Source organism: Manacus vitellinus, unplaced genomic scaffold, assembly GCF_001715985.3.
Source record: "Manacus vitellinus isolate BGI_N305 unplaced genomic scaffold, ASM171598v3 scaffold_4_pilon, whole genome shotgun sequence".
NCBI classification, from domain to species: domain Eukaryota; kingdom Metazoa; phylum Chordata; class Aves; order Passeriformes; family Pipridae; genus Manacus; species Manacus vitellinus.
The window spans coordinates 43,967,422-43,994,445 of NW_021940604.1; the positions used below are offsets into that span (position 1 = coordinate 43,967,422).

The 27,024-nt window shown below is 37.8% G+C and overlaps 1 protein-coding gene across 2 annotated transcripts in view; it reads left to right on the plus strand.

Moving 5' to 3' along the window:
- The first annotated feature begins 8,956 nt into the window (after positions 1 to 8,956).
- The window catches only part of HMGCLL1 (3-hydroxymethyl-3-methylglutaryl-CoA lyase like 1), a 72,348-nt gene continuing 54,280 nt past the window's right edge, over positions 8,957 to 27,024 (plus strand). The window contains exons 1-2 of one of the 2 annotated variants that reach the window (XM_029962871.1): positions 8,957 to 9,029; positions 10,737 to 10,856. The gene's annotated coding sequence lies outside the window, so the exon portion shown is untranslated. Of the gene's footprint in view, positions 9,030 to 9,249; positions 9,402 to 10,736; positions 10,857 to 27,024 lie in introns of those variants that run through there. The other variant, XM_029962872.1, reaches the window with a different exon arrangement.

Genomic DNA, 27,024 nt, shown 5'->3' on the forward strand with positions numbered 1-27,024 from the left:
TAAAAGGCTTTTTAAACTCAGGTTTTTTGTACGACTACCTTTCCTTTCCCCTATTTCTGTTCTCTTCTGTCAATTTGATAAACTGAGATAGGAACCATATTTTATTTTATGTCTTGATGCAGTCAAGCTCAAGGCAAACATGCAGGCATGGTTATATATGTTCATATGGTCATCATTAGCATCTTATATGCATTACCTGAACAATCTCTTGCTGGAAATCATTGTTTTAGTAGAAATAAAATAGTCCACAGGTACAACTGAATTCCTTTAGAACTTGCATTCTCTGAATTAGCATTCTATGAACTTTCTATCCATACTATAAAAACCATACGCATCAGATGTGCAATCTATGAAGCATAGCATCCTGTCCGTGATGGTAGCCAGCACCAGATGTTTTACATAAAGGTGCAAAATCCCCTTACAGTAGGCAGATGTTGGATTATTTCTCTATTAAGGAGGTCTCATCCTAAACCCTAATACTTAGAGATTGTCTGAAGCCCAGAAGCATGAAGTTTTATTTTTATTCCAGAACTCCTCTTTAGTGTCTCACTAATCTTTACTCTTTGAAAGTGTTTGTTGTGGACCAGCGGCAGGAACAGAGTTATGTGGGCTCCAGATGTAGGTTCAGTATTGTTTCCTGTGCTGGATCAACATGTAAGAGCAAAATCTGCTCGGAGCAACTGGAATATTAAACTGCTTAGTTGTTAGCCCCTGGCAAGTATAAAAGAGCAAAACATAGCTAGAAAATCACATTTCTCAACATTTTAGAAATTAAACTGATATTCATTGGGACAACAGAGGGCATGTTCTTGACTCCTGGCTATACTGCTGCTAAACTCCAAATTCTTGCTACAAGACGTGGAGATCCCTGTTCTTTTTGAAACAGTTGGACACACCTCTGTAACAGAAAAGTTTTGGTAAATTAAATATAGTGGTCACTACTTCAGACACGAATGTACCACAGGTAAATAACACTGTGTTTACAATGGGAACATGAGTTCATTGTCTCACAAACATGTGTGATGACAACACTGTGGCAAAGCAACAGGAAATGGATGTTAATGAGGCTGAAGAGCCAAAGTCTCTCTGGGACCAATTGTGAAAGAAAGTTAAAGCTTCCCTTCCTGGTTGTCAAGCATTGGAGCACTCCTACTGCCTCTGGCTACAATGCTGTCTTTCCTGTCTGTACTGGGCCTTCTGGTGTCCCATGGTGACCTGTTCCCCTTCCCTCATGTTCCTCAAATGGCCCACTGAAAAAGGAGTATAAAAACTCAAACTACCTCTTACCTTTGTTAGCTCTCTCCTTGAGCTCAGAATAACAAATCTGATTTATAATAATTGAAGCATTGGGTCAAATTATGTTCCTTAAAATGGTACAAAACACCTCAAAAATTTTAACTGAAGTTCTCTATGTGCAGAAGAGAAATAAAAACTTTTTACAAATAAAAACCCCAAACCCAATAGTCTTAAGTCCAAAAGTCTTCTTACCTGTTGACCTGAAGGAAAACTATAGATCTTTAAGAATCTTTCTGTACTAGGACCAGCAATATGCCAAGGTCAAAGGAAAATCAGAACTGTAACACTTGTGTATTACCATAGAACTTAATAAAATATTCTATACATTATTTTTGATTCCTTATTACTCAAATTCCTGGCTGTACAGTGATCCAGTGTCAACAATTGGTTTGGCATTTAGGATTGTCTCCTAGTAAATGGGAAGTATGGGTTCAATACTCTGAAGGCTTCTCAAACTCAGCCAGCAACTTTGTGGCTATTCGTCAGTGCTTGATGTTTCCTCCTGGTCAAACTTCAGTGGCTACTTGTTCAACATGTGAACATGCTGCCCTGCCTAGAAGACACCGAAGTTTCCCTAATTGCAGTGGAAAAGCAAGTCTGTAGCTAAACTGCTCCAAACTACTCCCTGAAGGTGATGTGGACACCTAGTTCCCTACTCTTAAGGCACAAAAATGCAGCCTAAATCTCTCTAAAGGCTCATAAATGCTGCAATGCCTGATTTAAGTGCCTTAAGTAGGAGGTTTGACTAATGCGGTCCATACTTATTTCAATCCTCTGCAAACTCACGCAGATAGACTCTTGTATCAGTTTGTTGTGGGTTAACCCTGGTATGCAGCTCATCCCCTTGCTCAGCCACTTGCTCACTCCCCCACAGTGGGATGGAGGAGAGAAACAAAAGGGTAAAAGTGAGAAAACTGTGGTTTTGACACTGATCAGCAATAGCTAAAGCATGGGTGTGTTATCAACACCATTTACTTTACAAATCCAAAACAGAGCATCACAAAAGCTACAATGAAAGCAAGTTACTCCAACCCAGCTAAAACCAACACCCTGTTGTACTTGGACCACACTAACACATTTTAAAGCCATTATTTCCAAACAGAAATACGAGAAAATGGTGAATTTTCTTAAGAAAATTGCTAATTTTTGTGTTGATACATAATTGTGGCACTTCGGGACATGTTTTAGTGATGGACTTAGCAGTGCTGGGTTAACGGCTGGACTCAATGATCCTAAAGGTCTTTTCCAACTTAAAAAATGCAATAATTCTATGAGCTGACACATAGACCTTAAAACCCCCAGACCTACCATGTGAAACAAATCCCTTCTCATTCTGGTATACAAACACCTGCTTTGGAGAAGAATTGTGTTTTAATGGGGAAAGAAATAACTAAGGCTAGCATGGAATGGTTGATAATGGCATTCTTGTTATGAAAAAGAAGAACACTGTTCTCTTTCACAGAATATTGCTTAAGCAAACTGTGGGTCCCTCAATGTAACAACAATATGATGTATTCTGCTTCACAATTTGACATTAGCATTTTAATTTAAAGGTATTTCAGTTTTTTTTTCCCCTGATGAAGTTTACAAATAAATTTTTGTCAAAGATGCTGTGGATTCAAGAATGTGCTAATTGTTCCAATTGCGACATCAAGTAGTGCACATTAATTTTTATGTGATTACATCCTGTATTAGTGATGAAGATGCTGAAAGAAGATGTAAAAAACCTGAGAGTTTTTCCAAGCATTTTATTCTATGGTGTTGTTACTACTATTATGCTGAAAGGGGAATCACTGAATGTCAATACCATTCCAGTATTTCCTATGTCAGCCTTTCTTCTAGAGTTATAATATTCATTTGCTTGGTTCAGTCTTTACTGTTGAAGCCAAATCCCACAATTCTTTTCTGAACTTACACATACTACCAAAGAGGATTTTACATCACAGGACTCAGATGAAAACTGCAATCTGACTCTGAAGTTAAATACAAACAGAACTGGAGAAATAAATGATGCACACATTTACTCGGTGATCTCAGATTACTTTGTGTTATGGTGCATGTGATACTTGTTTTTATTCTACATTACACACTATTTCAATTTATTTTTCATTATTTAGTAGTATGCTGTCCAAAAGTTTTTGTTGTGTTGGTAATTTAACAACTGCATTCAGTTACTATGGATATGCATTTTAATTACACATTATTTAGGCAAAATGACATGAATTAAATTGAAAAACATGAGACTGCCATATGAAACTACCTTGAGCAAACTACCTTGGCAAGCTCATCCTTTACGTGCAAACATAAACTTTGCTCTGTCTCTTCAACAATAACTCTGCCTTTTTTACTGTTTATTTGCCAAATTAGGCAAGTTTATACTGCACCAGAAAACTTAATTTTTTTTATCCTAAGTTGAGTAATGTTGGTGACAGAAGAAATAGAAAAATTATAGTGTCAGACAGGCCATTATATTAGAAATTAAGCTGTTACTATTGCTCTGCAACAATTTAATGCCAAGGTCATGGAAGTTGAGTACCCCAAATAATTTTAAAAGGACAGTTACAAGGCAAATGCTTAAAAAAAAAATTCAAACACTTATTTCCATAAAGTAAGTTTTGCACATTAACTTAGAAACTAGAAGAATAAAACAAAAAAGGAACAGATGAATTTAACTTTTGGATTCATATTGTCTACATATATTTGTGCTTTATTCGATAATGCCTAATTGATTTTCACTTGCTGGAAAAGTTTGAAATAGAGAAATTGCATATGGTTCATAGAATATGGTTCATTTGATACTAAAATAGGTATTTAAAATAAATCAGAAGAACTGCTCCCTAAGAGAACAGAAAAGGTGCAGGTCTTCAACTCTTTTTTCCTGTTTGGAAAGCACTATTCCCACAATGCAGTGCAGGTACACTTTCCAGGTGGTTATTTTGCCCCGTTTTGACTAAACTCTGATAAATGCTCTTTACTTGAAAAGAAATGGATATAGCATAAAAGCTGTTCCAGCATCTCTTTATTCAGTAAATATTTCCTAAGGGTAACTCATAGTTTCTCTTTATCCTACAGGATGTGAAGGGGTCACTTCTTGGAAAAGCAAGAAAACTAGCCTCACTGACAATCAATACTATTTTGTTCGCTCTTAACAACATAAAGGGAAGAAGGAAATCAGAGGTTACTGCATATTGCACCTTATAATCCATATAAGAAATCACATCAGTATTTATTGGCAGAGAAGACTGGGTGGAGATGGAGATACTAACTGCATTTATGTGGAAAAAAGAGATGGAAATGAAGTCTGTGTAACAGTAGGCAAAATACTTGCTCTGAAAAGGAAATATTTTCTTAAATATTATAATAGCACCTTGAAAATCCATTCAGGAATTGGCTCATAGTTTCTCCTGATACTGCTGAGTGGTAGGTCAGGTCACTGAGACAAAGAAATTACAGTCTAAATGATGGAGTCAGACAAAGGACACATTTGGTTCATCAGCATTTCTGTCAGTTATGGAAACAACTCAAATGGAAAATGTTATCCATAAATAAGGACTTTCTGCTGCAATTCTCTGCTGTCTTTGATATGCCTCATAACAGTTATATGGAGCTATGTAGTGCTGGTACTTTGGAGACCACCCAAAGACCCAAAGGGCTGCCGAGTACCATTCTTACCAGTGTAAAAGTCATTGCCCCTTATGAATGTAAAATAGCATAGCAAATGATATGCCTCTTTCTTTTATGACTCTGTGTACGTACGTATAACTGTCGTGATTATGAAACCAGGTCCACACTCACAGGATTTCCTTCTTTTCCTATTGAATGCTGCCTAGTGGCATGAGAATAAAATGTTTCCATTTTTTTTGTTTATTTGTTTTACGTTGTGATGTAGTTGGCAAAAAAACCTGCCATCTGACTTAATAAGTGAAAGAACAGAAAAGAACATAGAATAGGATTCAACATCTGGCAAGATGTAACTTGGACTTTCTTCTTGATTGTGTCTGTTTCGAATGCCAGGTGTCTATCACCTGGGATATAGTCTTACTTTGGCAAAGTAAATCTATTACTAACTCTCTGAAGAATGCCGTCCCTGAATGATGCCACAGCTAATGGAACACTGATTTACTGCCACAACTGTAAAGGATATTTTTTAACATTGTGTTACACTTCCCATCAATTTAGATCAACCAGACCTACCATATGTGAGAAGTTATCTGCATTTTTCTCCAATAAAACTGAAATGATGAAAGCTTTGCTTTCCCTGAGGTATGATCCAGTATTGGTAGCCCCATTGTTTTTTCTTTAGCCCTCATCTTCTTTGTCAGGGCTGGAGCATATTATTCCTTCAATGCTTGCCAGAATTCTATGGCTTATTTGTTGTTTGAGACTCACCATATGTGTCTTTGATCCCTGCCTAGTAGGCACCTTGGCTACTTGCCAGTTTGGCACTTATGATTATCAGCAGTATGAATAGCTCCCTTGCTTCTGATTCTGTCCTTCTTGCTGTCATCAAATCACTCTTTAAACAACTTTCTTATTTTCTTTTAGATGCTTATAAACGATCAACCTATTTTTACCATGCCTTTCTTGGCCAAGGTTTTGTGTCACACTGCAGGAAATCCAACAGCTTTATGTTTCCACTCCTAATGATCTGACTGCCAACTACCAGTGTAAACTGTATGGGAACAATAAGGAGTACAGAAACATCTCTCGTCGTAGTATTTGTAGTTATTCTGTATATTACACAAATTTGCCTGTTCTTCCCATCTGGTTGGCTTGGTGGCATGACTTTTATGAGAGATTATTTATTTTAGTGAAAAGCATTCCTTTTAATAAACGTTTTAAGACCTTTGACCAGAACACAGTGTGAGCCAATGACAATGATAAATTCAGAAGAATATCAGAATGATAAATAGTTTTAAGAGACAGATGGAGAGCCAAAAGCCAAAATGTGCAATTTCTACTCACTATCCTGATATACCACTAAACACATCTGAGTTCTTCCACATGTTCTAGTAAACTGAAGTTGTTCCAAAATGCCATTGTTAAACTAAAGATATGCAGAATCAAAATAAGGAACAGCATAGGGCATGTCCAGACTACGAGAGGCCCATGTGCTGCCACATGCCATGATCTGTCAGAAATGTCCATTATTCTTTACATGATTTTGCAAACCCTTCAATTAATAAATATATTGCTATTATCACTGAAAGTAGACAAGGTTAAACATCATATTGTACTGCATTTGCCTCCATGTTAACTCACAAAGTGGGATGGAGTAAATTTTGTAGCCCCTGCAAGCAAAAACAGTATCAGGATGACTGCACATGCCTAACATACAATCTTCTTGGAGATACTTTCACACCCTACTGACCTATGTGACTTGTGTTTAACAATAACAATTCCTTTTAACTCTAAAGCTTTTAACACATACGGTTTTTTTCAAAAGATAAATTATCACAATTCTTCTTCTCCCGAGAAACATGCAAGTTTCAGACGAATGTGTTTTATTCATACATCTCTTGATTTTGAAACAACTCCTTGGATGGATTTAGGAGTAGTTGAAAAATTCAGTGCCAAATTGGCAAGGGTGAAGAACAAATGCTGATTGCAGGGAGAATGAGAGGTACAACACAAAAGAAACAGTGAGAAACTGTTGCATGAAAAAGTTTATTTGGAATTACTTTAGAATATATCTCTGTTATATTTTCCTTCTCCGTCCAACACCACCTGGATTTCAGATAAAGATGCTCCTTTTCAGCATATTTGTTGGCACTCTAAGTCTTAAAGTGGATTTGTGTCAGAAAATATTCACAGTGGGCATAGGGTGGAAGAGCCTACTGAAGCTTTAAGCCCTACAAAAATGGCATTCAATCTGGCAATATGTTTTATTGTTATGTTCATAGAAACAGTGACAGACACAGAAGTGACACCATTAGAAGGGATTTAACAGGGAGAAGATAGCAGTTTGATATCTAAGCTACCTGCAGAGAGTTACAATGCAGCTAATTTCAGAGATATTTGTAAGAAAGATGATTAAAGGCCATACGAAATTTCACTTTGGTACTTGAGTAACTTGTGAACAGGTCAGGTATGTAGGCAAGCAAGGTACACTTCATTCACATTCTCTAACTTCCATGCAATTGCAGTTTTTATCCTTTTTCCAACTCGCTATGAAATGTACAGAAAAGCGAAAAAGAAAAATAATTTTTTAAAATCTTAATAAAGTTGTTTTTCCTTCATGTATACCACATCGTTGGGAAACTGGCTCTCACTGGGAAACAAAAGAGAAAGGCTTGATTTTTTGGTCAGCTTTTCTACATTTTATCCCTAATTTTATGGGTAACAAGATCAAAGCAGCACCCAGCGTCCGCATTTAATGGAAACTTAGTGGATTTTTGAACTGCGAAAATATAAGAATGTTGAGTTTACAAATATTTTACTGGAAGAAGGAAGAAAAGATATTAACTGCATCATATTGCAGTCAGTAGAAAACCCCCCTGGCACAGACTTGAAATTGCAGAGATGACCACCAGCAATATTTTAAAATAAATTTTAAAATTGCATTTGAAATATTTTATTTCTGAGAAGCCATCATTACCCTTGAAAACCAAAAATTTCCCCGCCAATCAATCAGCATCCAGTTTTGGTTTACAGTGGCTATGGAAACACCATTTTTGGATGCACAGAACAGCACGCATGAAATGCAAAACAGCAAAAGAAAAATACCCAGCTTTGAGAGCATCGCGCCTGTCTGTGGACGACTGAAACAGAGACTTGGCAGTAAACCTGATAATCTTTTGCAGAAAATTACTGAGAGAAAGGTTAGTCAATTTAAGAAAAAAATCCCTGATACCCCAGAAAAGAAATGACCCAGAAACAATTTCCAGTGCATTCGGTATTTCGCTTGAGGGGAGTTTGGAAAGTTGGCTGACACATTGAATGCTGAAGGAGTTGACAAAATATAACCTGCTGCTGCGGAGAGAGTTGTTGAAATCTGAACAGTATTCCATTTGCTATGCTCTTAAGTTTCTGCTATCCAAGCGGAAAGCAGAAATGGAAGAGTGCGCATAGAGCCTCGTGTTACACGGACGGCCGAGGGATCAGGGCCGTGTTCGGCCCCGGGATGGGGAACAGGGCACGCGGCTTGGTGTGGAAGCAGCCCTGTCCCTTCTCCTTGCTCCTCTCTTTCGCCTTTCTGCCTAAAGCCGTGCCAGCTCCGCCTGGGCTCCGTGTCCCGCGGCCGTGTCCGGGACACGCGGGTCAGCACGGCCGGCTGTCCTCGCGCTCGTGCCCGCCGCGTCCCCGGGCCGCGTCTCTGCTCAGGGGTTTCTCTCGCGCGCCGCCCGCCATTGCAGGCTGCTGCGGCGCCGGCCGAGCCCGCCCTGGGCGCGGGCACCCCAGTGCCGGGGCGGGAGGAGGCGGGCGGCGCGGCGCTGTGAGGGGCTTCAGGCGGCGCTGTGAGGGCTTCAGGCGCGCTGTGAGGGTTCGGGCGGCGCTGTGAGGGGTTCGGCGGCTGAGGCGGCGGCCGCCGCAGCCGCGCGGAGGGGGGACGCGGCGGCGCCCGGCGTCCGCCAATCGCGGCGCCGTCGCGCGCGGGCCGAGCGGCTGCGCCGGTGCTGCGCGCGGGCCGCGCTCGCCAGGCAGGTGCTCGCGCTGAAGGCTGAGCCACCAAGCACCTCCTCAGGGAGCCGCTCTGGATCGGGGAGCCGCCCGCGGCCGCGCACGCCGCGCAGGTACCGACGGACGCGGGCAGGGGACGGGACGGTGCCAGCCTGGCGGGGAGGGCCGCCGCAGGGGAGGACGGGGCCCGCCGGCGCCGCCGCCCCTTCGCCGCCCCCCGCCGCCCCTCAGGCCGTCCCCCGCGTCTCTGCTGCCGCTGCCAGCCGCCTGTTCCCGCCTCGCCCCGGTCCCGGCGTGCCCGTAGGAGCTCCGGGATTGTGTCAGCGTCCCCCTCTCCCCCAGGCCGTGCCCGGTCCGTGTTTCAGCGCACGGCCGGTGTTGCACCATCTTCCAGGCGGTGCAAACTCAAGTGGGTGTCGCTGGTGGCGCTGGGGCAGCAATGAGGCAGCGGTAAAGAAACCTACCCAGCAGCGTCCTCGCCACCTGTGAGCATCCACTGTGGGAAAACCATAAAATGGCAGGGTGACACACATTTTGGCGACGCCATGGCATTGCCTTTGCTCCCTGCAGCTTTTATTTTTCAAGCGAGTGTGGTGGGCCCGTCTCCTGGTGGCTGAAGAGTTACTGCGGCCGTAGGGGTGCGGTGGCAGAGCCAAAAGCATCTCTGGAGCAGCTGCAACCTCTGCCTGGCCTGGGGTGCTCGGAGTACCGGTGGGGTTGTGTTGGAGGGGCGAGTGAAGGGTTGCTCACCCTCCTGTCTGTCAGCCATGGACAGGTGTGGAGAGGGGCTGGAGGTGGTGGGGAGTGGAAGAGGAAGGTAGGTGAAGAGGCACGTGGGCAAGCAGCCAGATGAACAGCATAGGCCATGACTGTCCTAATCATGGCTTTGTAAGGAAAGAAATGAAGGAAGGGGAAGCTACCGGCATATCGTCTTTGAACTGTCAGTCATTACAGCTCTAACTCCAGTAATCAGTTGGTGCTTCAAATATTAAAAAGCATAAGCCAAACCTAGAACAAAATTGGTTGAAAAATCATGTCTTCAAAAAAGAAAGAACTTCTTTTTGTTGCACCTTTCTTCCATTTTCAGGTATACTGGGGGTACATCCTCCATTTCTCGCTGTCATCTGGAAGTGAAATTTAATTTTTAGATAGCAATGTGTCTTCAGAGGTGGGGAGGTGATAAAAATGTTCTGAGTGCTATGAAAGCTGGCAACATACTAATTTTGCTTCAGATAATCTGAGCCTCATTGCTCAAAAGCTACATACATATGTGGAATACCAAAAGCAATAGTGTTGTGAGTACAGAGCTTTGTATAGGTAAGCCCCATACAGCTTCCAGCTATCGTATTTCTCTGAGAATAGTATCCATCCAGCATTAAATTTTGGGGAAAAAAAACAAGAATTTTTTTTTTTTGTAAAGGTGGAAAAATGTTTTATTATGGTAAAAAGAAACAGAATTAAAGGACTTCTATGTATTAAGGCATGAAGCAAAGCACTATAATTCTGTTCATGTGCCTTCGCTGCATTTTGGTGCATCATTTCCTTTAGAAAGATCTGAAAGTTATAAAAAAATTCTTTCAAAATACCTTGATATGCCACTTGATTGTGTCAGTCTCTGTCCCCATCAGACAAAGCATTTGAATGGTTCAAGGGCTTTTGCAACAGAGAGGGTTTGCAGTCAAAGATAAGCAATAACATCTTCCCCGAAAATAGTAGAATAAAAAAAAAAAGTTTTCTTCATTGGAATGGATGCCTGTAATTTTTGTTTCATTTTTACAGTGCTTTTCTTTCATTTTCATGCTCATTTTTCTTTCTCCAAGGATACAGAAAGATGTCTTCATCAGCAAACATCAGAATTGGATGTTTATCATCCCTGTGCACAATGATGTGAGTGTAAGCTGCACAGTGCACTGAGCCCATTGACACTAATTAAATCCAGAGTGAGTCACTGTTAATGTTTTAACATTTGCTTCTGCATTACCTTGCTGTGACTTTACATGAATCTGTTCAAATTTCCATTTTTCTCACATGGATTCTTAAACAACCCACAAAGGTTTTCATTTTGTGGGAGTGAATTCCATACCAATCCTGTTAAAAAAAAAAGTGTTCCTTGTTATGTGATCTAGAAACCATACTAGCTCAAGTGGTGGTTGTAAAATAGGGAAGGGGTTTAGGTGCAAGAACAGTTTCCCAGAAATCATTTAGTGCTTCCATGGGTGATGAAAATAAGGAGCTTATTTAAATGCTGAAATATTTTCAGGAGTTCCTCAGGATTTTTCTTTAAACACAAAGTAAAATGTAGGGGTTGCTACTAGGGCTCTTGTAAAAATAAAATCGTTCAATTTCATCTAAAAAAAATCCCAAATACATAAGAATTTGGTTATATACTGTGCTGATTAATTTGTAAAGGTCAAGGTTTAACCACTTGGAGCTGTACTGGAGGTGAAATAATAGGTCCTAGAGTGAGTAGTGAGATGTCTTAGTCTTTGTTTTCCCTTATTTGTTCTGTTTCATTTAGCCAACCAAATGCTACAATTTTTGTAGCATTTTTAGAACCATACTTGACTTTAAAACATAAGGTTGCTTGAGTAGCAAAGTTATTGAAAAGGAGAGGTGAAAAGTAAAAGGCAATTGGGCTAATGGCTAGATAGACAGTAAATAAAATCTTCTACTCCATATTAGTAATATCTATTTCAGTCTTATTTAGAGTAGCCTGTATTGCATAAAAAAGTTATTGAACCCCTGACTAGTCCGTGAGATACCACATTCCTGTGGCAGTGTGTTCATCATTCTCCATTTTCCTTGTTTCTTAACTGTTTGCTTCAGAAATACTGTGGTATGCTTAATGCAGGGAATATAATTAGCTTCATTTTGTCAGGATTGCTTCAGTTTTTATTAATAAATGTGATTAACTTAATATTAAAGGTCTAATTTATTTTTACTAAAGAAGAGCTATGACAAATGAGAATTTGTTAAAGACATAGATTTATATCAGAACTGTAAAACGTGCTACAATCTACCTAGAAAGGAGGTGGGAGTAGATGTTGCACTATTATGGAGATTTCTGCAGCAATCAAGGTTGTTACTGATGGTGACTCATAGGATTTGACTGGAGTTTGTAACGTACTCTGTGTTCTGTTTTGTAAAATACTCAGGCTGAGCAGCAGGGAAGGTGTTTATCTGCTGCTGATGGTTGTCCTCTGGCTTAGCAGGAACCTTCTGACTGAAGAAAAGATGATCTAGGAACAACTGACATTGGTCTCATCCTGCAGACTTATTGTCGTATTTTCATGTTGGTTAAAATGGAATTTTGATGTATTAGGAATATGCAAAGGACACAGCAGGGAGGAGCTGGATGGCTAAAAAAGTGATGTAAAAAACTGGGATGAAATTCAAGGATATTGAATGATTAGGTGCTTTGAGACCAATAACCCAAACTAGAAACTTTGATTTTATCTGTTAGAAGAGATTGAAGAAGAACCTTGGAATATTCACAAATCATAGGATGACTGTGAGCTGCCAATACAGCTGTTAAAAAAGATCAAGTTAGGTCTGCAGATATGTTAGATCAAGTATTTCCAGTCAAACAGGGAACTATTGGGTGCCATTGCAAAAAACTGAATCTGTTCAGTTTTGGTTAGTCATGTTCAAGAAATTGAGTTCTAGCTGGGGCAAGTGAGGTCTTGCACTGCTGGAATGGTTGTGAAAAGGGAGATGAAGTGTAAAATGACTAAGGTTTGTTTAATATATTAAGACCTTGAGGGTATGCAAGCAAGGTGGGAAGGAAAGGAATTAACTGCTTAAAATAAAAGAAGATGTTGCCACACACAAACAAGTGCTTATACTTTATCTATGTATTAAAGTAGAAATTTGAAAGCTAATTGTCCATTGGTGACATTCTTTAGGAGCCTTCTAGTCACAGTAAAGAGGGTGAAAAACCTGTATTATTTAGGTTTACAATAAGGATTATACGATGTGGTTTCCATAGTAGTAAAAATTATTTGATTCATAAGAGCTTTTAAAGATTATACAATAAGGAATAGAGGACTAGATATGTCAATGATGTAAAATACAGACAATTCCATGTCCAGTTTTTTAATTACATTGCATGACTTACAATACTTTGGAGAAAATAGGTTAGTTAAGGTCAAAGAGTCAACTTTGGTGTGAATATTCATCTTCTGCCACTTTAAATTGAGGAATCCTACTCTACAAGAAGGTAGTGTCTAAATATAGCTGGTAATCAGCATCTTTCTCTTAGACCCTTGTGTTTTAAAGTGTACTAGGTAGGTGTACTAAGAGGTATAGTATATTAAGAGTATATTCGAAGTTATATGGTTTGGTTGGGGCTACCCACACCTACCACAAACAAAGCAAAATAAGTAAAAACCAAAGCTCTAGTCTCTTGCTCCCCCGGATGTGGCTGTGACTCTCAGAGGTGTAATCTGTCCAAATAATGCTAATGTGTGCTATGTTATCTTGTGGGATTTCTGTCACAGATTTAGACTGTCATATAGGATGCATTACCCAGAATTATTAACAATTGTTCAGGATATTACCATTGGAAAGCACTGTATACATTATTGTCAGTTTTATAACTGGAGAGGAACACAAATGCTAGGTGCTAAATATATAAAATAATGAACATAAGCTTGAGTCCTCTAATTTAGACAGCTAACTTCTGTTTCAGTGCCTAGATTGCCATGATTTATTTGCTACAGGCCTAAATATCCAAATCAAAAACACAAGCCTGAGATTCCCTCATCTCCTCACTGCATGACATTCTTGGATCAAGAGATGCACACAAGTGTCTTATTTTTATGGTTTTAATTTGCTAGGTTAGATTTTTCAAGAGACTGTCATGTTTTAAACATATGCTAGAAACCTCTCAAATTTATTTTTAAGTAATCAAGAATAACAGTCCTGTAGTATTGTGCTACCTAAGAGGAGATGGTTGACCTGTTTTATTTGTGTCTTTTAGCTACACCTCAGAGCAACTGACTTGAGACATACTGTATTTCACATTCTTTATATTACCATGTAATGATATATTCCAGGAATAAATTAATGTTTGCAGACTGTCCTAAATAGCTGTTTAGGCTATTTTTATTTTTTAATTTAATTTATGTAGTTAAAAAGTACTATAAAAATTGCTTTCAACAATATTGTAAATTTATTAATTTATTATTGCAATTACAATATGCAAGAAACACATCATTATTTACATTCTTTTCTTTTAGATATTTTTGATTGCATAAAAGTAGAAAGAATAAAGAAGCTAGGTGTCCTGGACATTATATTGCAAAAGTTTTGTTTCTTGACTTTTTAAAAGGATGACATTATTTAAAGATAATTAATGAAATCATTATAGAGAAATTATGTTAATTTCCTGGGGCAAAGATCTTTTTTTTTTTCTCTTTCCTTTACCTACATACCTTATCTCATTTTGTGTTTTCATCCTGAACTTCCAAAGTGTTTAAATTTTGCATTGTCTTTTGTGTAAATGAAGACTAACTGATCACTAAGAGACTACGAAGTTCCTGATTTCCAGCCCTTCATATTCTTCTACATGCAGAGACCTTGCCAATACAGAACTCAGTAGATGGATCTTTATCTTAGTGAATACATCACAAGAATCTCCCAAAAATGAGACTTTTGTTTTGTTTTGTTGCAGATTCCCAAGGAACATTTATTTTCTTAATGTTCATAAGATGTAAAGCATACAAAATTATTATAAAAAAATAAAATAAATAGAAGAATAAAGTAGAAAAGATTGCTATAATTTAGAATTAAATTATATACTACTCAGTTTGTATCAGCATGCTGTATCTTTTCTTGTTGAATTTAGAGATGATGAATGTCATATGATACATGCTGATACGGAAGGTAATAAATAAAACACTCCCACGGAATTTTACTGGAGTAGAGAGAGTTCAATGCTGAGCTCTTTCCAGAATTTTCTTTGAAGTCAAGAGGAGTTTCCTCTTTAGAAGATTCAGTCAGTAGACTCCTGCCAGTTTTTTTCAGTCAGGTATTTTATATGCTGCAGGATAAGAGCTCAAGAACATTGAAAAGTCCAAAGAGGCTGAGTACTTGGTTTGTTAGAGGTGCCAAACAGGATGTTAGAAGTTAAGAGACTGATAATAAAGTGTAAGTTTGACCTAAATGGAGTCACTGACTTTTACTTCTTTTGTGCCATTGGACTGTGAATAGTGGAAAGAGAACAGGAGCATTTTAGTTGATAGAGATTTATGCTATACTGGGATCATTAAGTGAGTTTAAAACTTTACAATAAAGCTGGAAATGTTGTAAAGGATTTTACAGATCTTGCTCTGCAAATTTGGGAATTAAAAAAATGCACAGGAAATTTCTACTCAGATCCAACATCTGTTTTTGGTAAGGTCTCGATCTGACTTTTCCCACCTCCATCTCCTTCAAAACCTACATGTGGGCACAGTGATACTCATTTCCTTGAATGCCAGCTCATTTCGGACACACCATGTGTCAAATCATCATTTCAAAATTCGTACATCTTGAAATCATTCTTCTTCATTTTCTCATTGCTTTGGCTGAGAGTGAAGATAAGTGAATTTCCTGATATCAGCTAGATCCCAATTTAAAGCCTACCGAAATAAATGGGAATATTATCTTTGTCTCAGGTTTTAATAAGGATTTTATTTACAATTTGTAGGTCTTCTGTTTTCTAGTTCCAGTAAGGAAATCTCAGAAGTGCCTTGTAGGACTACTGTAAGACTTACCAATTGTTCAGATATAGAAGTTTTCGTAAAGAAAAATATTTACTGCTCCTAATTAATCAAATTTTGTGCCTTCGAACTGTCTGATGTGGTGACAAATAGTAGTAACAATTGTCTCTATAGAGACTTGGATCATACTTTACTGGGTTTTTTTCACTTAGGTGGAATGCTGGGTACCTAGCATGAAATTACACTTACTTTCTCTACCTTTTAATCATAAGACTATTATTTGGTGCTTCTGAGGAAAAGGTAGCTCCAATTTTTGCAGCATCTCTGGGTTGAAAGAGTCACATGTTTATGAAAGTATGTGTTTGAATTTCACTTTATATAAGAAACTGGTGTGGTGTAGGTACAGTGCAGAGATAAAGCTGAGATGGGTTCTTGTCCCAAAGAACACGCCCTGTTCTTTCACAACATAAATATTTGAGGTGTTTAAACAAAGTGATGATTCTCTGAAATTTTAGGAAATTGAAGGTTATGGAGAACTTTTCATGTGTGAAGTGTGGAAGAAGTTATGTTTAAAGAAACAGAGGGGATCTTCAGAAATTCTTGAGATAAGAGCGTGATCAAAATCAGACTTTTGTACTGTTCTAAATACCCGTAAAGCTTATTCAGCATTTTTGTTTTTCAGCAAAAGGGAAGTATTTTATTATTGCTCTGTTAATGTACACTTGTATAGCCCCCTTTTAGGGCAGAAATGTCAAAATGGTATGCACACGTCAAAACTAAGCAGTGCAGTGGAGATGAAAGTTTTTCTCTATTTTGTAACATGTTGAAAGTGACATAAGTTGCAGTGAATAACAAATATTGTATTAAATAAGAGATTACAAATCAGATACAGATTTTATTATTCAAAGGAACCAGAAAACTGATAAATGCATGACTTACATTTCAGAAAAGTACTTCCAGGGACAGTTTTAGGGTTGCCTTTCAAACTTAAGGTATTAAAGTTGGAAGTAATCAGCTCATGGCTTTTCAGACTTTTACTGGGTTAGGCATAATAATCAATGGTGAGGATTTTGATCATCATTTGGCACAAAATTCAAATGTTGCAAAGAATGAAAGAGGTGCTGCAGGTCATAAGAAGGAAATTATACTTGCTGTCAGAATGTTGTTGTAGTTGATACTATTTTTAGATAATTCCCTTGTTAAATGGAGATTTATTTTATGTTTTGGTGTAAATGAATGAAAGTTACTTAAATTGTTGTATTACATTTGAATTTATTTGGATTAAATATTCTTATGAGAGTCACTCTCAGCAGTTCTTGTGACAAAACCCCAGATTTATTACATGCAAAAGCTGCTAAAGGGTGCAGTGGTAAAAAAACTGTGCTGGGTAGACATTTCTTCTTTGTTTGAGTGTTTTTTGTTTTTTTTTTGTCCACAGATGTTAGCTGTTTTGTATGGGAATAAAGGTGTTAGTTTATGAGTTTCTTGGAAAAAGAAGTTTAAAGGCTTTGAATGCATAGGATGTGTGTACTGAAGCGCCAGAGGACATTGGTGGAATGTTAGGTGAAACCCATAGGGAAATAATTCAACAGCAGCATCTGGAAAGGAACTGTATGTGGCTTTAGGGCTTACTTTTAATGCAAGTAGTTAAGATGAGATTAAATATAGGTGTTAGTATGTGAGAAATGGGAACAAGGTAAATGGTGAAGGTATATCACGTGGGACACTGGGATTAGGAAAAAGATTTAACAGAATCCACAGCTGATCACAGCTGAATTTTTAAAACCCTGGAAACAGAGTTTGAATTGAACTATATATTGGCTTCATATAAAGTAAAACAGTTTACATGAAGATTTTATTGGGGAAAGAGAAGACAGAAGATAGGCAAGTTCATTGGCCTTGCTGTGTCTCACTTTTGTCTGAATGGGATGAGGAAGATGGAAAGTTAAGCTACTAAGCCAACTGGCTGTTGGCCATGCTGAGAGGAATCAAGTGGTGATTGAGAATTTTCTCTTGTCTCCCTGCCATTTTTTGATATTTATGACTTGAATCCATTTCCCAAGCACTGTTCTCTGGTACCATGTGAGTTACCATTAAGGTAACTGAGATGGCTTATAGGGTTGGCAGATATCAAGTAGGATTTTTGGGAGACTTGGGCCCTCTGGTGCAATAGCTGGAGGCCAAGTTGGATGCATCTGGGATATGCTGGGTGCCTGTAATTAGCCATCTGACTTGTGCCCTTAGCGTTTGGCTGAGTTATTTGATATGCTTTTGGCCGCTGCTGACAGTGCTGAGAAGTGATTTGGTTCAGCTGGCCAAGCTTCATTGCTGATGCCTTAAGATGCCCTGTAATATCCTACTTTACCTCCAGGTCCAAAGAGGCACAGGTCCTGTGTCCTGCATGCTGTGTTTAGGGAACATTAGGACATTTTTCGTGAACATATAAATCAGCTGTACTGGGATACCTAGGACATCTGTAGACAGAAATATGTAGATACCTAAGTTCATGTGCTATGAAGTCCAGTTGAGTCCTATCATTAAGAACATTTCAGGACATGTTGAGCTTATTGAGTGGTATGGCTGCATTGCCATTTAGTCTGTAAGTAGTAGTATGTATCATGACGGTTTGGAACACTCCTTCAGTCGAGATTACGTATCACAGTAAAACAAAAGTACAGCTAGTGGTAGTATCATTACATATTTTTTACTTATTTTGTGCTTAGTTCATGCTGGTCTTATTACCAATTTTACAACAACACACATTTCTTTCTCCTCTGTTGTGCACTTTATCCAGAATATGGAGATTTGAAAAAAATCTTCATAAATGTGCAAAGGTTAGAAGTGAAAGCAATAAAAAATTATGAAGTCTCATGATTCATTTTGCCATGACAACCCCTAATTTTATCTTCTCAAATAGTCCAAAGTGATATGTTCTCAGTTTGGTTTTGTCTTTGTCACAGTTCCTCCAGTACCAGTCCATTATCTTCTGCTTGTTCCACTCCACTGTTTTCAGGTTTGCATGATTAGAAATTGTTAAAATCTTATTACTGTTTAATGTAATAAATTGGAAATTTACCAGTTCAGCAGAAGCTGACATATCATTATTATATGAGTACTTTTTAATAAGCTCATAGAAAGCGCTAATTTATTCTAAATGCTTATTTTAAAAATAAGGTCTTATATCTATTTTTTAAAAATTTCATATAAGCAAAATTCTCTATGCCTTTAATTATTTTCAGTTAAATGGGCATAAAATTATAGTCTTTAAATATACTCATGTTTGACTAATTTCATTGTGAAAATGGAACATTTTTATAACATCAAGAATGGTGTAGTATTCAGGATATAATTTCCTTACTATTATTGAGAAATTATTATGATAACACTTTTCAGGTGTTATTTTTCTGAAGGACTTTATAAATTTTAAATTCTCCTGAAGGATGAGTTGCCAACAGTGGTGAAATAAATAACCATTAAACTACTGTGATTTTTATCAGTGTCTTTTGGAAAGAGAGCTATGGAAAACGTGCTGGTGGGCCACCTGTACTTGAATTAATGATTTACTTGATCTTTTAGGCCCTGCTTTTGTACACAGGGGGTGATTTTGATTACAATAATAATTGAAAATTTTGATTTACTTCCAGCTTTTTACTTGAATTCTTAAAGATCTGTGCATAATTCACTTTTATTGACAATGAGACATTTAAAGCAACTTACCTGATAGGGTGGATGGGCTGGATCGTCGCTATATATTCATTTCCCCCCCCATGGATATCCCAAAGTATTATAAAGGGCAAATTACTTTCACATGTTGGATTTGTAAGGATGATCATGCCTCTGCTTTTTCAATGCGTGTGGAAACACCACTGTTTCTCCCGTCTATAATTCTGTCGTTAGTCTTGCCTGTAAAACACCATACATGCCGTAATACTATTACCATAAATAATAGTAAAGGAAAATGTGGGAGGTTTTGGCTCCAGTGTCATCAGTATGCTGTTGATCTCCGTTCTCTGTATCTTTTTCATCCAGCCCAGGTGGCAGGGTATAATTGCTTTTCCAGGCTTTAACCAAGATAGGGATATGGATGAAAGTGAGTTGGCTGCAAACCAACTTGATTAATGGAGAAATGCTTCTTGTTAGCCAAGGGAAGCATTTAGGGAAATAGAAAAAGGTAATGTATACACCATGTCCTGAAAATACATTTTTAATTCTTGCTGCAGTGACTGACTGTGTTGGCTTCTTGCTAATAACAGAGGTCTCTAGTACCATTTATTATTAATGATTCCATTGTAACACAAGTCTAACTGTGTTTGTCTGTGCCACCTGACTCTTGTAATACATTCCTTCATCATTTTGCAAGTTATCAAAAATTATCTGTGACTACAGTGCATCTGTCTGCTTTTAGATTGTGTGAACTGTTAGCTGTAACTGATCCATGTGATTCCATGTACTCTGCATTTGTTGAAAATAGCAACAAATGTTTCTTAAAAGGTGTCAAGTTGTCAGTGATAATTCAAAAAATTCAGACTCATCCAGGAGACTATTATTTGACAGATTTGGTCTATTGTTTTTGTTCTGTCAGGTTACGAATGATTTGATGTCAAATACAGACATGAATATTAAAGAAGGTGTTTGTTTTCAAAGATTGTGAACAGTCTTTAGGCTTGATTTTACCTTTCTGAGTGTTGGTCCTGTAATGCTATTACTTTTTATTTTTGATAGCATCCAACATGATGTCAGAGAACTTAACATGGTTTGCAGTTACTCTTAGAATTAGCTGCTCCTTCTGTTAGACACTCAGTCCCTAGTTCCTGAAATCTTCTTCTTTGAAGGGCTGTTAGAACAGCAGTTTTGGTAGCCTGCCATCTGCCTGTGGAATTTTGCTGATCCACTGGAGCTGGCATGTGGTAAATTTTAAGCCATGACCACCAGAAGTATTTGTGTGACTCTCTGGTGACATATAAGTTGTCCTTGGTAGCATAGCATGGAATGTCATGATTTTGATGATCACAATTTAAAATGTGTAACTTATACAATTCGAGTGTTCACATTTCTTACCTTTGCTTACTAAAGAGAAAGGCTTCTGGAGATCTGTAACTATCTTCACATTATAATTGCTTTTATACATATTTTATACACATTTTATACGTATACTTTCACTGGCTTTTTTTCAAATGAGTTATAAAAATAACAATAAAATATGTAAATTATTAATAAATCTTAAATGTTGGTAAGAAATATGCTGTTATTTGAAATAACACTAGTAATTGTATTTTATGTCAAAATTATATTATGTATGTTTCTTCATGAATGTTTATGTTTGAATAGGTGGTATTAGTAGATTTTGCTCTTTATTGTTACGTTAAGTGGGAAATACTGCTTTTATTGGTTTTCTATCCAGCATAGCCATTACTGTGTACCTGAGATAAAACCACCAGTTAAGTTCTGTGCTATCATTTCACTGTGTCTGTGCCTTGCACAGTTTTGGGATTTGAAAGCTATAGATGAAAAGTTACAAATCAAGGATTTATTCAGGACTAAAGCTAAAGAATATGGGCTAAAAATTCATGGTTTTATATATTGCTACTGGGAAAAACACTTGCCCAGTGTAGTAGTTCAGTGTCGCACTTCAGTCTTGGAAGAAATACTGTTACATCCACTGTAAGCAAAAGAGTAAACTGCAAATAATAGAAAACAATATTAAGCAGGTGTTTCACCCAAATTATGTGCGAGTTGACCTCTTCCTCTAGTATAAAGGAGAAAATACTGGGAAGTGAGGAGTTCCTTCTCTTGTTCCCTCTGTTAGGCTTATTAACTCTGTAGGTCTTTTGGAAAATGTGTCATTTTGTGTTTGGTCTGAAGGAGATGTTCTTTCATATAGGAAGGAGTTCCTTATTTGTTTTGCTACATCTCGTTGTGTTTTGCTAAGACCAGGGAAGTACTGTGTTGTGAAATTGGTTCGCAGACTTAGTACCTCTGCAGTGATTGTCTGTGTAGTGGGTGATTAAGACTAAGTGTGTACAGCATCTGAAGTTCCTGTGATAGCCACTGCAGACCTAGGACAGGACTGAGTTGCCTAAACGTAAGTGCCTAATGCCATTCGAAGTACAAAGGATACATGACACATCCTTATGGGGTAGTCATATCCTGGACATTGTAAAATGCACAGGAGACCTGTATCCTTCTGGAGTGGCATTCAGTCTGCCAGCAGTTAAACAAACCCAGCAATCGAGATCCTCAGCCACTAGCTGTGAATCTTACAATGATCTGAATTACTCTTTGTCTCCATCAGCTGTATTAAATGAAGTTTCTTCAGCTGCAATGAGAATTTAGACATCTATCAAGCCTTCATACACCTGCATGGGGGGAACTGTTTAGGAGCTCAGTTCAGCTGACAAACAGATGTGTCTAGTGCCTTTTAAGATGCCCTGCAGCAGGTAGACATCTGGGTGGATTTGAAATGAGACCTACAGTAAATGGGCGAAGTGGGACTCATGGCCTTTCTGAGCAGCACTTGGAGGCCAGAACTCTGAAGTCATCCAGAATGACTCCAAGTACATATGTTTAGACAGCAGGAATGAGCTGAGGTTTCTTAACCTTGAGCTGAATACCTCTCTTAAACCCTGTCTTCTGTAGCTTTGGAAAACCTAAAGGATTTTCAAAAGGAACAGTTGTATATAGATGGTACTTTGCTTTTTATTATTTATAACTATGTCCATCAGTAGTGTAGTTGAGTGTGACTTGAATGTTCTAGTTCTGTTTAAGAATATTATTCCTAACACAACATTTTTTTTCCACTTTTGGAGGATTCCTTATTAATGTCATTTGTTACCTTTTGAACTACCAGTTCATCAGAATACTGCTCACTTGACAGAATTATTTTTTTTTAAAAATCTTAATTTCTATTTTCTAAATAAAAGAGGTTTTTCTTACTATTTAATATTAGTATATTATATTATTATACTATTATGTATTAGTACTTTATGACTTTTACCTTTACCATTAAAGTCCTCCTTGTAAACAGGACTAGATCAAACAACTGACCACTCCAGCAGCATAAGCATTTATAGTTTAGTTGAATTCCCTTGTTTGTAAAATCATCTTTCCTTTGTTTTCATATGAATGACTTTCATTTGAAGAGCCCTGCAACAATTTAAGAAGTGTGCTAGCAGATTAGAATTTAATAATTAATGGAAATTACAATGGAAATGTTAGGGCTGTTACTTTAGTGTAGAAATCCCTACAATGAATTCTCAGTCAGTTCAGGTTATCTTCTGATATAGGTAAATTACTACTCTTTCATGAGCTCACACAAACCCTCTAATAAAAGTTGTAAGCACAAATTCAATTTTAAAAGGTGGACTGAACTAATACCTATAGATTTAACCCCCAGTAAACGAGTCATAAATATACTTGATCAGATCCAGCAGAGGGCATCCCATGAAGATGATGAATGGGTTGGAGCATCTGCCATATGAAAAGACGTTTGGGGAGCTGAGAGTGTTTGGACTGGAGAAAAGAAGGGTCGGGGGATCTTATCAATATGTACAAATACCTAGTAGGGTAAATAAAGAAGACAAAGCCACTAACAGGACAAAGGCAATGGACACAGTCTGAAGTACAATAATTTCCACTGAAAGATCAGAAAAGTCTTTTTCTGTGAGGATGTCAACACTGGAACAGGCTGCCCAGCAATCTCCATCCTTGGAGATACTCACAACCCACCTGAACATGGTTCTGCACAACCTGCTTCGGTTGACCCTGCTCTGAGCAGTGGTGCTTGAACTAGATGATCTCCAGAGGTCAACAGGTCTGACCTCAACAATTATTTGGTTTATTCCAGATAAGTTAACTCTGCATTTAACTAATTTTATTCTGTAATGATTTATTGCATTAAGGATTAATTGCATTTAATATTTTGCCCTTCCATGGACAATCTCCGTTTGATTGAATTATTTTTTGAAGTAGGAAGTCCAAAATTAGACACAGCATTTATACTCATTAAGTGCCAGGCTACTATTTTATCTATGAGATCTCAGTTTATAGGTTAGGATCAGATTTGCCATTTCATTTTTTTTTTCTTGAGAGCATGGTGTTATTTACTTATTTTCAGTTTGCTAATTTCCCAGTCCTTTTTTATAGAGCTGTTTAGCCAGGTACATTCTATCCTCAGTTTTACAAGAATCTTTTTTTGGGGGGATCAAAATTATTACAGTGGAGAAATATGATAGGACTTGTAAAGCACAACATGCAAAAATTCTTTTGATTAGTCAGTCAGCATCAGATATGGATAGTCATAAGTGTTTCTAATATATTGTTTTTATTGAAATGCATCTAGTATGTCAATGGGATTTTGTATTTTGGAATTTGAAATTTGGTCCTGTTGTCTAAAGCACTCTCAACTGCTTTGTTTGTGGTATGTCTGTGTTGCCATTCAGGTCATGCATATACAGTGATATCATAAGAAAAATTTACTTGATGAAAGATTCTCAAGTGTTGATGAGGGATTTTTTTAGTCATTGTCCCTTCCTGGCTACTATTCTCCCAGTCATGTTAGCAGCATGCAACAGAAGTTCCAGGATGAATACTCAGCTTATCTTTACTGAGGAATATTCACCAGGTGTGCCCACTGTTTTCTGAATATCTGTATATAGCATTTATATCTCACAGGTAAATCTTCTCCATTTTCTCCCTACTTAACTTAGGAATTAATAGATTTTATTTCTGCCTTCCAATAGTGTGAACTATATAAACAAGTCTCTGTAGTACCACTTCAATCATTATTTGGTTATGTACTAAGATTTTAATTTCTTCCTCTTTATTTCCTCTATGTATTGTATCTGTGTGTTCAGAAGATTGACCACTCTTTTCTTTGTTCTTCTTCCAGCAGTCATATTATTTATCTCATAACCTTCTCCTGGTTTTTGGGCATTTGTCCATGTCATTGCAGATATACATATGGAGTTATGATGCCACCTCCCTGCTGATCCTTGTTTAAAACTGCTGTCCTAAATAATTCTTCCTTGTGCAAGATGGACCTACCTTTGTTCAATTGTCCTCTGTGCCAGACCACCACCTTGTGGAAAAAGGAAGCAGAGCTTCATCTTTGGTTAGAAAGACTGAAAATGCCTGAATCTCCAGATTCTTCTCCCTTACTTTTGGGTCCTTGCAGTTACTTTTGAGTAGCTCTGGGTAATATTTACCAGTGCTATTTTTGTCCATGTGAATGAGCTTCATGGAATAAAAATCAGAAGGCTGAAGGAACCTCAGCACCTTTACTAGAAGTAGTGAAGCAGTGGCAGAGCTTAAAAAAGTGTGTTTATTTAATTTAATTACATTTATGGTTATTTTAACTAGATTATACTGTTCTAATTAAGAGTTACTAGGATTTTCTATAATAAACTTGAATTTTCAGCTATTTATAGTTGAAGGAGAATGTTTCCATACAGAAATTTGGCATTCGATGTCTCAAGCTGAAGGGTTTGGTTTTGCTTTTCCTATTTTTAAAAAAATACTCTTTGGCTGCATTCTGTTTTGAGGGAGGGAATTTTTTTGTGGTTTTATATGCTTTTTGTTCTCCCTTGGCAAGGCTTGATACATGGAAAAACAAATTTTCCAGGCTCTTAGTCTTTTATGTCCACTATTTCCTTTTTGATACTTAAAACATGATACTTTCGTAGTCATTACTTTTTAACAGAGATACTGTATTATTCAATAAGCAGTAACTCCTAAGTATTTGCTATAACTACTTTTTATATTTTATTACATAAAAATACTTCATATAGTTCAATTTAGTAAGTATTTTTCCTGAAACAAAATTATATACCTGACATGGTTAGTGTTTAATATAAGTACATGTGTATTTCTGCAAAGTTCACCTTTTTTTGATTCTCTTAAAATATAAAAACTGTTTTTCATTTTTCTGTTTATTTCTGTTTATATTTTCTGTTTATTAGCTGTAGGCCATTTAATGCCACACTTGAAGGTATTGAAATTCTCTAAATTTGTCTTATTGTTGTTTCTGAAAATCCGTCCTCTTACCCGAGGGCATGGTGCACATTTGAAATGCCCCAGTTAGAGTTTGGGGAACTCAGTTCTTCAATTCACGAAACCCAAGTGCTGGTTAAGGTCTAATACCATCTGGATAGTAAAGAGAGAAGGGTGTAAACTCTGCCCAAGTTCTTAAAGCCTTCAGTGTGTTCTGTGCATTTGAAGTTTGGTTAGCGAATGCAGATGGCATTGAGCCTGGCACAGCAAGTGCCTTGTGGCTCAGGTGATTTCTTCAGATGGGATTTAAGTGATGTGCAAATATTCTGCAAGTGTGACGTTGTGATCAGAATAGTTCCCAGAAAGTACCTTCCTTTCTCTTGCCAACAGCATTACCAAGTACATACTTCTGTTTTGGAAGAATGTCCCAACAGCTAGTTACCAAGTACTCATTCATAGGACAGGTGAGATTCAGGTGAAGAGGTACTCCTTTACTCCTCTGATTCAACTCTGTGACAGAGAATAGAAAAATGTTAGAGTAATTTTAGCAGAAGATGGTACACGTACTCTTATAGTCTCCAGTTTGTTTCTGAGTTTTACTCTAAGCTGTCAGTTCATTAGTTTGAAGAATGTATGGATTTGTCTATAGTATTGCCTTGAGTTTCCATTATGTGGCACCTGTGGGAGTCATCCCATATGTGGTTCTCAGTGTTGTGTTCAAGAACAGTGAATTCAAGTTGGGACTGACTAGTGGACAGGATGGCTCTGGAGAAAATCGGGGGCTGAGAGGCCTGGACTATGGCTCAAAGAAATTGTATGTCTGTAATATCACAGATGGAAAATAAAACCCAATACTTGAATATCTTTCTGCAATGTCCCTTCCAAACTTCTGTCCCATTCAAAATCCACAGGCTGCAGGTATCACTTGAACGTCTGTGTGAATGGCTACTGCACGTGCTGTAGCTGTGTGAACTGTTCTGTAAAGGCAGGTACAGCTCTTTGATTTCAACAAAAGTGTTGCCACAGTAGGAACTGAGTCAGATTTACAAGATTTGGCCTAGAAATTGAACATTTTTGCCATCGAAGTTTTATGGACATTTTTCATGCTCTAAATTAAGCTTTGGTTCGCATAATCTGCTTTAGCTTCTTCTTCATTTTCCAGTCACAGGTTTACTCATAGCACACTTGTGGCATTTGTCTTGCAACAAGAAGGATCTGATAATCATGACATATCCCAGATTTATGCCCACAGTGCTGAGGCAGTGCCATATTTGTGAAAATAACTTAAGAGAAACAATATGCAGCAGATGTGAAGGTTTTACCTTCACATTTAAGTAGGTTTATACTGTCAGCGGGTGTGGGCTTAGCACGGCCTGACAGAGTTTCAACTTACCAGATGTTCCATGTGATCAAATAG